Here is a 14,628-nt window from a genome sequence, read left to right on the forward strand (position 1 = left end):
GAAAGGGCACAATTGTCTGAACTGTGTTTCTATGCTGTAGAATTACCAGTACCCTTCCTTTACTGGAAACCCCTGAACTAATTAGGGACAGATTATAATCAAATGCACAAAATACGGCATTGTGCTCATTGCATAGATGTAATAGATAAGAAAATCCATCCAAATATACCTAAGCCAACTACTTTTATCACTGTTCCATCATACTCAATGGGAGCAATTCAAATTTGTTTAGTGAAGGTTGTTTAATTATTATCTCTTAATAAGTGCATACACTTAAAATGTGCACTTATTAAGAGATAATACACTTATTAAGAGATGTGTATTTACAGTTCTCAGCGGCAGGACATGACAGGCATCTCACACATATTCAATAGTGTAGGTGCCACTCATATTGTTTGTAGCCTGGATGTACTCAGGAAGTCATGTCCTGATACAAAGAAAGTTGATTTCATGCTTGTCACAAAGGTGTGTTGAATGAGGGTAGCATATAATTCACCTAAGGTATACAGAAGCAATTCACTCTTATTGCTGTTCAATCTTAGTCAGTTCATTCTTAGTCTCTTGTTTACCATCTCTCCATAAGTGCATGCATTCAGTTGGCAAATAAACAGTAAATATATATATATATATAAAAATATACACACACATAAAGTAGTTCAAAGTCAATGGGACATAGCTGGCATATCATGCACAATTATTACTAGCATAAATGCCACCCTTGCTGTCCATAGCTCTCAAATGGTTGACTTCACCACAATACATATCCCTTGTAATACTATTCCAGGGATAGTACAACAACACTAAACATGTGTATTTATAACATACAGTATAATAACATGTAAGCCTTACTATGGCACATCAGTTTCCTTTCCAGGACTTTTATCATAGCTATACGAGCTGGTTGGGTAGCAACACAATCTTTCTTAGTTCAGCTGGGAAATATTTATACACAGTTCTGTAGCAGATAGCGTGATGTATACTTCACCCATTTCTGGAAGGAGAGGAGTCAGTATCCCCTCTCATTGAAATGCATTGGAGTCAATATGAAAGGTGAAATAAGGTAATTTTGGGTTCTGATTTATAAGGATGGAATGGGCTTCAAATGGTTCATGAGAGTTGGAAAATCCCTTTCAACAATCTTGGACCTGTTTTTGAGTAAAAAAACAGCCCCTCATTAGCTAGATTTTCTGTTTATTGTCTGTGTATTGTTGCTTGTTTGTTGTCTATATACAGTCATGAATGCCTGTTTGTACCTAAGTACCTATGTATTGTAATGATTGCCCATTTGCTGCCCACGTAATTTTAGAAAAGCCCATTTCTTGTGCACATATTGTAACAACTGCCTGTATGTTGACTATGTACGATTGTCCATTTCTTTCCTGAATATTGTAATGATTGCCATTGCCTGCCTGCATATTATAATGATTTGCTTATAAATTATAGTGATTGCCTCTTTGTGGTTAATGTATTATCACACTTGCCCATTTTTTACCTATGTATTGTCATCAATGCCCATTTTGTGCCCACAATTATAATTGCCTGTTTGTTGCATTCTTATTATAACGATTGCCCATTGTTACATGTATATTGGCATGATTGCCTATTTGTTGCCAAATTTGTTGCTCACATATTGTCATTATTGTCCATTTGTAGTCCACATTGCCATAATTTCCCAATTCTTAGGATTCCCATTCAAGGTGAGCTACCAGTGCAACAAACTTCATGAATTGGGTAAGGTGTATTTAAATCCAACAACTTCTCTTATTTGCTACCTCTAGGTCCATTAAATATCCAATTGTTTTTGTTGTGTGTGATACACTGTAATTGTCAAACACTAGCTGTTGATCCTGCTAGAAATTCGGAGCTGTCCTTTGTCCTGTTTACTCTGCATATATTATCTCAAGGAGCCTAATCAGCCAAAAAATCATCAGGAGAATGATTATTGTGCAATGTGATTTTTCGGTCACATGTAGTATACGAGTCTACCTGACAGCATAGTATTGGTTAATCTAGAGACGGTTGCATAGATATTGTACAACTAGATTGTGTTTAGTGCCCTAGTTTAGTCTTCCCACATCCTTGTGATATACCATACTATGCTATAGAAAATGCAGAGAAAAGGCACTGTTTAAACCAGAGTTTTTCTCAATATTGACACCCATAGGTCTATAGGACTATCCAACAAGTGAAAAAAATGGCTAGGGGTCAAAAGAAGGGTCAGTACATCTGATCCACCCAGTTCCTAGCCCTAAAGGTGAGTTAGCTAGGAATGAGACAATGTTCAGCTGTGTGTTGTCATTGACCTTGTTTACCAACATACTTGTTCTATTGTGTGTCTGTGACCTTGCACCCTCCCCCTTTTGTGAAAAATATACGTACATGTTCACTTCCTGTACTGTGCATACTCCACCTTCTGAAACTCTGTTGCCTGTTAGTACACTCATCTTAGAGAACTGCACTGGAGAGTCAGTGTTAACACCCACCTCAAACTGTGTTGGAGAGCCAGTTACTACACCCATCTCAAACTCTTTTGGAGCCAGTGTATATACACCCACCAAAACTCTGTTGGACTGCCATTGAGTAGACCCATCTCAAATTCTCTTGGTGAGCCTGTGTGTACACCCACATAAACCCCTGTTGGCAAGCCAGTGAGTACATTTATATCAATAGTAGTGGTGGCAAAGAACGTATTGCTGTGCATATACTAAAAATGTAGGATTGTAACAACCATAATGGCAGCTGCTGAAACCAAGAAAAATTGTCAACAGTATTCACAAGAATGTTATCATTATCTATACAGGTGAAACTCGAATAATTAGAATATCGTGCAAAGTTCATTTATTTCACTAATGCAACTTAAAAGGTGAAACTAATATATGAGATAGACTCATTACATGCAAATCAGATTTTGCCTTCAGTTTATGTCTATGGCCAGCTTTAATTACAACAAATATTTATATGTGTTTACATTAATTTATACTGTACTATACTCAAAAATACTCTACAAAAAGACTCTACAAAAGACTCTACAAAAAACAATTTGCCCTATATTTTTGTGCTAAAATGTATTAAAATGTACTTTGAATTTAAGACAAATGGTCCTTCCCTGGAAGTATAATATACATAAGTTCTTTATATCCGTGAATTTTTAACTACAGAAATGTGATATTTTGTATCGCTCCAATATTAGCCCTTTTGAAATGCTCTATTATCAGAAAATGAATATTGCAAATCACAGGCTCTTATATGGAACGAACACAGTGTGGGTCTAATGCCTATTTCCAAAAAAAACCTGAAAAAAAACATTTAATTAGAGACCACTGTAGAGAGAGAACAGTCGGGTTGCTGTTCTTAGAAAAAAGCTTTCTGAACTTCAAACAAAAGCTAATTTATAAGTCATATAAAATCTCTTTTCATTGCAGTTTTCCAGCGTTGCCTGACATTGATTGACTCATTCTGGTATTTACAAACCGTTCATAGGTAGCTGAATCACATGAAAAATTGGGAACAAGTTCGCTTGATATTGTTGATGAAAGGTTGTGGGAGGGAAATTCCTTTATACCTGACTTTTTTATAGTCTTGAGATTGCTGTTTCATAAGCCTCCTCATTGTGTTGGTGTGATTGCTGCACGTGGGTGTTTAAGCAAGAGAGCGAAGGAATTGCTTAAAGTAATACATATTTGATTTTTCAGGATTGCAGAAATTAAATATTATACAAATGAATGTCTATGATATAATTCTTATGGAAAAATTGGGAACATTTTGACAAACAGGGTTTGCTTTTCACTATTAATGTTGTATAATTGATAGTGAAATCTATGTTACCCTTTGAATAATCATTTATATTGCTTTCCCCACTTATTGGTTAAATAAAGGGGTTTCTACTTTTAGAAAAAGAGTAGAAACCAATCAGTAAGTTGCTAATGCATTCTAGTGCACTGCAGTTGTGATAAAATAAAGTTGACTCAATTTACTTTAATGGAGAATTGCAGAGCGTAAAACATACTCTCTCAGCTGGTTAGTGCCAGCATGTGCGCTGCAGCTGTCCCACTGCAGCTCTAAATACAGCTCTGAGCGACCATGTAACCACTAATCACTAAGCCAGTGGTTCTCAACCTGTGTAACCTCGGGACCCACATGTTTCCTTGGTCATTAAGGCGTGACCCAAAAATTATTTCATTTCTGAAACATTTTAATTTATTACACAAAACAACTTGTGCAGTATTCAGCAATGTAAATTTTGCTGAAAGTAAATGAATTAAAAAAAATAACTCACGGTCTCTTCTCCCCGCAGAGAGCAGTGACTATCCCCTCTGCCTCCGGCACTCATTGAAAGACAGACGGGGAGGGGGCATGCATGGCTTGCTCTGGCTCTGGCTCTAGAGAGGCAAAGATAGCTATCACTTAGGCAGCCAGGGCGATCCCAACTATATTATTGGCAGCGTAGCACTGTCAGGAGATAATAAGTAGCCTGCTGTCCAGTAATGTATTTTGGTTTTGTGCTGCCCTGAGCTAGACTAAACTCGGGCACCCCCAGTCAAAATTTGCCCCACATCTTCCTGTTTAGGACATTTTGCATTACCTGTCAATCGATTGCACTTTCTTACAGGTTGCGCTATTAGCAATGTAGAATACACCAGCTATAGAGGACTACAAATCCGAGCAATAAATTATACATCAATGCAGAATAATAGGAAGCTACATACTCTGTGGCGGCCTGATGTCTCCAGGGTCTCAGGTGGGCTGTGCAGGCTCTCAGATGCCTGTGCGGCATCTCAGGTAGGCTGTGTGCGGTCTCAGGAGGCTGTGCGGGCTCTCGGGTGAGCTGGGCAGCGTCTCAGGTGGGCTGTGTGGTGTCTAAGGTCGGCTTTTCAAGGTCTCAGATTGCTGGACGGGGTCTTAGGAGGGCTGTGCAGGGTCTTAGGAGGACTGTGCAGGGTCTCACCAGGGCTGTGCAGTGTCTCACCAGGGGTCCGCATGGTCTTGTGTGTGGTTGCGGGCAGCATGGCTTCACAGGAAGGAGAAGATGTGTGGCTGGCGCTGCAAGATCCCCAGAAGGCTGTTGTGAGGTTCCCAGCAATTTCAAGCCTCGGTATTGGTACTTAGTATCAGGAATTTAACAAGTACTCGTAAAAATGCCCAGTGTCAGCACTGATACTATGGCAGGTGAGGCTCTGCCTCACTGGTTTGGGGGTGGTGTCTTTTGTCCTCCCCTGGAAAGTGCCATCCAAGGCAAATGTCTTATTTGCCTTCCAGTAGATACGCCTCTGCTGCCAACCCATGACTTTGGGTCACAGAAGTACATTAGTTAATGTACTCCTGTGGCCTAAAAGAGGCAAAGCCATATTTTTTTATATAACGGATAATCATCAGTTTACAAGTAGCCCTGTGGCGACAGGGTCACTTAAAAGTACAACTAAACCATAGCAGCAACTGTGCTATACTGAGCTTATGTATATAATTGTCTTTTCTTTTCCTGTTTTTGGGGTTTTTTTTCTACAAATTAAGTTTATTTGGAAAAAAAGGTGTATATGGCTGTAAAGTTTTGTGTGGCCCACATTGGACTATTAGCACATGTCATAGTGGTAGGGGGTACTTAGGCTGAAAGCATTGTAGAGGGCTGGTCTCATACAGGTGTACAGGTGCCAAAGCACAACCAGCCAGTAGGATGACAATGCTGCTCTTGATGAGGTTCAGACGTTGGGTTCAGACAGTACAGACAGGTCAGACAGGTCAAAACTAAAAAAATATACTGTGTATGTGTATATACACAGTTTTAGTTATTTTTTAATTGACAATCTTGCAGCCTTCTTTCACAATGTTTTTTTATTATATTTTGGTATTAATTTAAAGTGATCTAATCCTACTTGAAAGCATGAAAATAATTATTTCCTTGGGGAATATATGTGCCACAAGGACTGAGGCTGCCTATGACTCATACATTGTAAGAAAAGTTGCTCTGTGAATCATTGTGATCTTGTTGTTACGTGTAAATCTATACATGTTATAACTCATGTTGATAAAGAGCCAAGCTAAGCTTCAAATATGTTAGATACAAAGAGAGCCCAACCAAGACTCTTCAGGGCCCCAAGCAAGGCCCCTATATATGGGTCACCATTTTTATTGTTCTTGGTCAAATTATTTTCTTTAAACATGGTTGTTTTTAAGTCACTATCATAGAAGAACCAACCTGACAGCATATTATGTTACAAGCCATGAAACTTTTAAAGATCAAAAGACCAATATTTTTCTCTTTTAATAACATATGTGGAGCTTTAAATAAAAAACACAGCTCTTTATTTTATAAAGGGGCACGTTTGGATTTTAAGGATGTGTCCATATAAGCATTATTGACTGTGAGGTCAAACCTTGTGAAAATTAAATACTCAGCTTGTAATTGAATTCTATCATATTGCCCTATACTTTTGGCTCACTTGTCACCTCAGATATAAATATGGTAAACAATGAAACAGAATGCAGGTTGCCATATCTTATTATCTCACTGCTCCAGGTTTGAGCCTGTGTGGCATTTCCACAAACCATGGCCCAATCATATCAGTGTACTGGGGATTCTTGGAATACAGTGTATAAGAGCATGGGAGCTGCAATGCAGTTAGAGGGTTAGTCTGATATTCCAGTTTTTGGTAGCTGTTAAAAAGAGTTACAAAAATAACAGTTTCCTATATCTCTGGGAGACACATTTGGTGAGATCCCTCGTAATTTCCTTGTATTTTGTATCTATTTTATATTATGGTGAAGTCTACAGGAGGTGCCGGAACATGCAAACTGTGGCTGGAATGCTCAAAACAGGTGCAGAGTTTTGGGAATTATGTAAGAAAGATCTTGCTGTTGGAGTGTCCACAATATGTTGTATCCGCAATACTATAGAATCACTTTTGGGAAGACTGGCCCTTTCAAGCAGAACTCCAGACAAAACAGAACTTTTTTAATGCTTTCTTTTCTGTTTTGGAAATAGTAATCACTAGAAAAGGAAGTAAGGGAAAGTTTACAAATAGGGACACAGGCAGCAATAAAAACATTACACTTTAAACAACACTGTTAGCTAGCTCATAGGGGGTTATTCACTAAGCTGGCAAAGGCAGCTGAATGAATATCCGAGCTGAAGTGTAGTGAGCCTGTTCGGCCGATCAGAGCAGCTCTGTACGGCTATCTATAGCCGTACATCGCATGCATTCGGCTCGCTTGACTTCCATTTGGGTTCAGCTGAACAGCCTCAGCACATTCATCTGACCTGAGGAGAAGAATCCGTTCGCCTCAGCTGAACATCTGGATTGGCTGAGGCAAACGTTCGGCAGTTCCTTCTCTGCAGTGGCGTAACCAGAGTTATGGGCGCCCGGGGCAGAACATTTTTTTTCGCGCATGGCCCACCGGTTGTTACGCCACTGCTTCTCTGCTGTTCACCCCTATGCTCATAAGGGCCGAACAGCAGAGAGTGAATAGCCGAAGTGTCAGCTCAGCATTCAGCTTGGTCATTTTGTTTGCTACCTCAGAGGAACAGAATGAAACTCTCAGTGTAAAAAACAGTGCGGGGAACTCTCGTCGTTAAATGACAAATCAGAGAGCTCCTGCCCGAATGTAAACAAACAGACAGAGCTTGTCCCATGACTCGCACCGCCCATTTGTTTTCATGCCATGACAGCTCACTGACCTGAAATGGCATGAAAACAAATGGACCCCGCGCATTTTTTAAAATGTATTTTTTAAAAACCAGCGAGAAGTCGGTTCACTTCGGTGGACCGTTCTCCCCACTCTGGCTGTGTCTTCAGCTGTGCTGAACTGAAGCAAATGCGTTTGGCTTGGCTGTGTGTTTCGGCTGCTGTACGGGCTATTGTAAAGCCAAAGTGAGGGGGTTTCAGGAGCCGAATAGAGCCGAAGGATTAGCTGAACGTTCAGTGAATAACCCCTTTAGTATTGGAAATGAAGAGCATTACACATAATAGTAACAGGGGTGTTTTATAATTGGCACAGAGAAAAACACCCTTTAACCACCTGCTGTCCGGCCGCTGTAATTAAGCGGTCGTACAGTGGCTTTTTGAATGCGGGTGGGCGTTTTTAAAGCCAGTGATGGCTGTTTACATACAAGCATTCGGGCATCTGTAGAGACGCCTGATCGCTTGTAATATGCGTGCAGGTGTGCGCCCCCCTCCGTTGCAGCTGCTGCTGGCGATCCCGAGCTTCGCTGTGCCCGGTGTGAGCCTGGGACCAGCACAGCAGCACTGCGGCCGGAGATCAAACTGAAATAATTACACAATCCCTGTTTGATCTCATCCTCCTCTTCGGAATGCAGGCAGTGATGTGTATTACCTTACTTTCGCATTCCTCTGTCACTCTCCCGTACAGAAACCGGAGAGAAGCTGGTGAAGCAGTTGTTTGCTTCATCAGCTTCTCTGGGGGTCTCTAGGTGACATTAGGGGTCTTAAATACCCCTGATGTCTCCATAAAGAGGACCTGTCACTGAAAATTTACTATTACAAAGGGGGCTTGTTAGTGGTTAGGTTAAAAGAAACCATTTGCAGCTTTGGAGGGCCAAAAATCAATAATGAGCAATAATGGTTTTCTAAATGCACTAAGCTCTAACAACCAGCTAGTGAAAAGCTAAGTTTGCATTGTTGCTTTGGATTCCTGCTACAGATACAGTTTTATATTTTAAGCAGCAACATAATTCCATCTATTGCCTCTTTGCTAATGTCCAGAACATTTTGCAGACCAGTAATTACATTTAGTACAACTTTTCAAAATTCTGAAATCTCAAGTTTTTCCTAAATTAATTCTCCTTTGTGCTGTGTGACAAATCCCCAAAGCTGTTTCTATAGCAAATGTTAATCAAAACCACTTAGAATGCTCTGTTGTTAGATTAGGTGCTTTTAAGACAGCAGTACATTCAAATATAGCATTTATGCAGTACTGTATTTTATCTTTACTTTAGGCACACTGAACATATGCACATAAAAACAGAATTGAATACTAACCATAAAATGTGTTTTTATGGAGGTTATTTAGGGACACAGGATTCAGTTATTCTGAGACAAATGGGTTATACTGCTGCCTTCAGGAGGAACTGGACACTGGCAAACAAAAAAGCCATTAGCCAGACAGGTATAACCCCTCCCACTCCCAGTATGCTTCATGTCTGTGGAAAACCAGTATTAGGGGTAGATCACAAACCCAGAGGTGTTACCTGGGCCCCTAATTAAATCCAAAACCCAGAGGTGTTACCTGGGCCCCTAATTAAATCCAAGAAACTGAATTTCTGGTAAGTACAAAAATCTAGTTTTCTTTCATGTTCATTAAGGGACACAGGATTCAGTTTTGCTGAGAAAGTTGGGACATCCAAAAGCAGTCCAACTAAAGGGTGGGTAACAGTAATGAAACACTTGCAGGTTGACATAACAAAGTCTAGGAGAACCCACTAAATGTCTGGCAGAAGTTGATTAGGCTGGAGTACTACATGATCCTGGACCAATTCAGAGCTATAAGGATCATCAGAATGCCTTCTATTTTGATCTTGTGGAGAACATGAAGAAGGAGTTGCAGTGGCGGAAAGGCAAAAATAGGGCTATACTAATCCCATGGAGTTACCAGAGCATCTACTTTTTCCACCAGAGGATTTCTGCACCTGGAGATAAACCTGTCCAGCTTTTTGTTAAACTTGGTTTGCGAGAAGGTCCATGTCCAACATCCATACTTATGATATAGGTCCAGAAAGACTTTATGGGCCACTCCCTTTGATCCAGACCCTGTCAGTACTGAAAGTCTGGGAGAAACTAAAGGAAGTTTTCTTGGCTTCAGAAGCAGGAGTCTTCACAGAGGCCTAGGCTTCTTCTGCTGGAGCAAAATAAGTACTCATACTGCCAGTAATGTCCTTTTTGACAAAGAGTTCTCAGCATATTTACAGACAGGGGACTCATTTGGGGTAGAAGGACAATATCTACCAACCTGTGAACCGAATAGTGTAGGGATATAGGCATAAGTAGACATATAAACCGGCAAAAAAATGTGTTTAGTTTCATTTCCGATGTTTCCTTATTTAATTTTTCCATACTCAGGTCTAAAAGTCAATTTGTTATGGCATGCGGATAAATCTGAATTTTCGTTAGTTTCGGATGAGTTAAATGAATGAAAATTTGTTGCATAAAAATGACATTTAAGGGGGTTATTCACAAAGCTGCCGAAGGCAGCCAAGTGAATAACCCAGCCGAAGTGAAGTGAGCGGCATTCGGCTCGGCTATTCTGCTTGGCACCTCCGAGGTACTGAGCAGAATTGAAAAGAAGTGTAAAGAATGTGAAAAAAAGTTGCTAAATGATTTTAAAAATGATAAAAAATAGGAAACTTAAAAAACCCAAAAACAATATTTTAAAGAAAAGAAAAATAAATAAAAAAACAATCCGGCGGAGCTAGCAGTGACAGCTAGCTCCACCCAACTGTTTCATATTGGCCGGCACCTACTAGAGTCTTTTAGCAGGTCCCGGCCAATGAATAACAACTGGGTGGAGACTGTTGGCGGGGGCCCTGCACGCAGTGCACCCTGTCCAGGATCAACTCCGCATCAGGCAGTTTATTCAGGTATTGGTTCAGAATGGCAGTGGCTGTCGAGACCAGGTTGACACCCGCAGTTGCCTCAGGTATGAGAGGGGAGAGATTAAGTGGTTGTGGTGGCAGCGGGGAGAGGAGAAGAAGCAGCTTGGCTGCCTTTGACAGTGCCCGCTTCAGCGATTGGGCTCCTCGGCAGCCACAGCAGTTTCCTCCGCCCACCTTAGCTGCCATAGGTGGAAGCGGGAGACTGCAGAACTACAATTGGCCAGCTGCCTAGTTCTGCTGTGTGGTACCTAAAGGGACCTCTGTACTATGCATCACACCCTGATCTCTGTACTGTGCATCACCCCCTGATCTCTGTACTGTGCATCACACCTTGACCTCTGTACTGTGCATCACACCTTGAGCTCTGTACTGTACGTCACAGTGCTGAGCTCTGTACTGTGCATCACAGAACTGAGCTCTACTGTGCGCCACAGCGCTGTGCTCTGTACTGTGTGTCACATCGCCGAGCTCTGTACTGTGCGTTACAGCGATGAGCTCTGTACTGTGAATCACAGCGCTGAGCTCTTTACTGTGCGTCACAGCGCTGAGCTCTTTACTGTGCGTCACAGCGCTGAGCTCTGTGCTGTGTGTTACACCACTGACCTCTGTACTCAGTGTCACTCCGCTGACATCTGCACTCTGTGTCACTCCGCTGACCTCTGCACTGTGCGTTATATCCAACAGCTCTGTAATGCTCATCCTGCTGCTTCAGCCATGTTGGTTGGTGCTTATTAGTTTTTTGAACCGCGATCGTGCGCGATTGCATGGGCGCTATCGCAATCTATCTGGCCCAACTGGGGTGCCATTAGAAAATAATGGCGCCGCCAGCGCGATCGGTGGTTGTGTGCGATTTTGTGACCGCGTGGCCATCTGCGTAGTTTCATGCACGATTGCCACACGGTCACGGATCGCCCTAGTGTGAACCTAGCCTTATAGAGGGGAAAGCTGGCGCTTTTGGCCTCCTGTGCCTAATGGTCTATCTGGCCCTGCTTATACCCTTTCAAAATATATTCATTTAAAGAGGAACTCTAGGATTTTTTCAAATGAACCCATGCAGCGGGGGTACCCCCGCACTGCAAGGCTTAAGTGCTCATTTTGGTCTAGGTGCAAAAATAAAAAACATATGCTCACCCTATCCTCGGTCCCGCCTCGCTGCTAGACTGTTTCCCCCAGCCTCTTCTCCCCAGGGCTCCGGCAGCCTAAGCACCCATGACGTCATTACGTCTAATGCGGGTCCATTAGATGTGAAGACACCGAGGGACATATCACAGTCGGAGGGGAAGAGAGGTGAGAGCTGACCGCTGCACAACCAAGGAACAGGTGAACTGTATTTTTTTACTTTATAATATCAATCTAAGAACTGTAGATTGTTTAACAATACTTAGTTAAATGCAGTGATGAAATCTAGCATGCCTAGGATTAGAAAGTGTGCCAGCTATGATCTCCTGCAAATATCACCTTTATTTTACTACAGATAATAATGTTTGATGCCATGACACAAGACACATGGCACAAATACAGTAGCAGGAGGGCATCACCTGCAGTTGCCAGCTTTCATTTTTAAACCATGCGTTGTCCTAACCACAGGAATTCAAAGCCATCCTTCCGGGAAGGACTGTTCGTTGCTTTGAAGACAGTTAATCTTCACTTTCCCACGCTCAAAGGTTAATAAATCCAGTTTCGATTAGTCATTTAGGCTAGGTTTCTATTATCATGGCAACCACTGAACCTTATCCGCACTCAAACAATGATCACTGGAATTCCTCACATTCTTATATTAACACTAAAGACAGATAAACAGTAGTCAAATGTCATGAAAATTATGTACTGCATAGTCACAAATTACTGGAATATATTTTCTCCTCTAATTATCAAATGAGATTGTATGTGAGAGTGTTTTCACTTTCGGAAAGGTAATAATTATACATTTAATTGAAATCTAGCCATTGAACAAGTATATTTGTTTTCAGGATTCTTGTAAGAGGTAAAACAAGAATTCACTGTGCATTTAAAAACTAATGAAATTCTTGTGATATGAGTTATAAAGTTATAAAGACAACCTGATATCCTGGCCGGGGGACAGAGGTAGATGAGCCCTATAGATGTCTATGGGGCTCTACTGCATAAGCGCAGCCAGGATTTTGTCACGGGATGTAAACAAATGTAAACAAACACGGGTGGTCTCAGTGTGCATCTGTGGAAGGGACGTTTGGGATCTGTTAGGTCAGGAAAGGGGGGCAAGAAGGAAAAGTGTACTTTCTCTAAAAGTGCATTTATTCTTTAAAAAGGAAACTTTTTGTACTTGGGGAACTATGGGGGCTGCCATTGCTGAACTTCCTTTGAAAATACTAGTTGCCTGATCTTTTCTGGTCTTAATATATTCTATGTCACTGATCTGTAATGAGTATGCAGCATGTGAAGTGTAAGGACAATCAGAACTCCCGATTGTCAGGCCTGCCAAGAGGTCCCACCCGTCACTCCAATTGACCACTGGTCTAGGTATCCCGGTATCAGGTGGATTGACAGATAGAAATCTTGCAGCCAGGAAATATAGGGACCTAGTGACAGCAGTGCAGGCAGACTAGGACCAGTAATAATATAACAATAGAAACAGAGCTACACACAGTTAGGTGTCAGCCAGGGTCAGTAACCAGTAAGTAGAATAGCACAGTACCAAAGGAAATAACAACTCGGCATCAAAAGCCAGGCCGGGTCCGTGACAAACGGAAGGCAACAGGTCCAAAGGGTAATCCAGGAGAAGCAGTGTCAAAGTCCAAGGCGGGTCAGCAACAACCAGAAAAAAAAAAAGAAAAACCTTGCTGCACTTCTTACCGGGACTCCCATAATATGCAGGCGGGTGCTCGAAATGACCGCGGATGGCGCCGCCACATGTAGATAGTTTAAAGGATGTCACCCTCACACCACACGATGATAATCAGCAACTAAGTGTTCATTTATTGACAATCGCTGTCTCTCATTGGCAAGCGCTTTCGGGGCCACACAGGGTCCCCTTCATCAGGCTCAGAGCCTGATGAAGGGGACCCTGTGTGGCCCGGAAAGTGCAGGGGTGGACAGGGGTGGAACTACCGCCTGTGCAGCCGCTGCGTCTGCATCAGGCCCTGAGCCTAGGGGGGCCCAGTAGACCCAGGCACGAGTTCAGGATAGTGTGGCAAGAGATGGTGGGGGGCGCTGGTTGCCGGCATTGAGGAGGGAGCTGGGAGAGAGCTGGGAGGGAGCCAGGAGGTGAAAATACATGTAGTGCAGAGCAGCCTGCAGGCACACTATGGGGCAGCGCTGGGGCCTCGGCCGGGAGGACCCAGCGAGCAGCCACCTGATTACAGAGCCCACCGATTCTCCATGGTACATGGTGTTCCTGCCGTGAGGACGGTCAGATAAGGTAACTGCTTTCATCTATGTGCCTTAAGCCCTCTATAACTGATGGAATTATTCTGCATTTCTGTATGAGGTATTGCTGGGCGTTGTAGTCCTCTATAGCTAATGCCATTCTGCATTGCAGCAGTGCTGGATGGCATCGGCTATAGAGGACTACAACTCCCAGCAATACTTTATACAGAAATGCAGAATTGCAAACGCTATAGATGGAATTCTGCATTGCTGTAAAAATATTTCTGGGAGTTGTAGTCCTCTATAGTTAAAGCTATTCTGCATGGCCGTATAAAGTATTGCTTGTTCTTGTAGTTCTCTATAGCCAGTATCATTCAACATTGCTTTAAAAAGTGGGATTTGTAGTCTTCTATAGCTGATGCCATTCTGCATTGCCGTATAAAGTATTGCTGGGATTTGTAGTCCTCTATAGCCGAAGTCATTCTGCATTGGCGTATAAAGTATTGCTGGGATTTGTAGTCCCCTATAGCCAAAGCCATTCTGCATTACCGTGTAAAGTATTACTGGGAGTTGTAGTCCCCTACAGCCCGAAGCCATTCTGCATTGCTGTATAAAGTATTCCTGGCAGTTGTAGTTGTCTATAGCAGCGGTCCACAACCTTTTTGGCACCAGGGACCGGTCTA

Source organism: Nanorana parkeri, unplaced genomic scaffold (genome assembly GCF_000935625.1).
Source record: "Nanorana parkeri isolate BGI_ZX_2015 unplaced genomic scaffold, ASM93562v1 scaffold278, whole genome shotgun sequence".
Taxonomy (NCBI): domain Eukaryota; kingdom Metazoa; phylum Chordata; class Amphibia; order Anura; family Dicroglossidae; genus Nanorana; species Nanorana parkeri.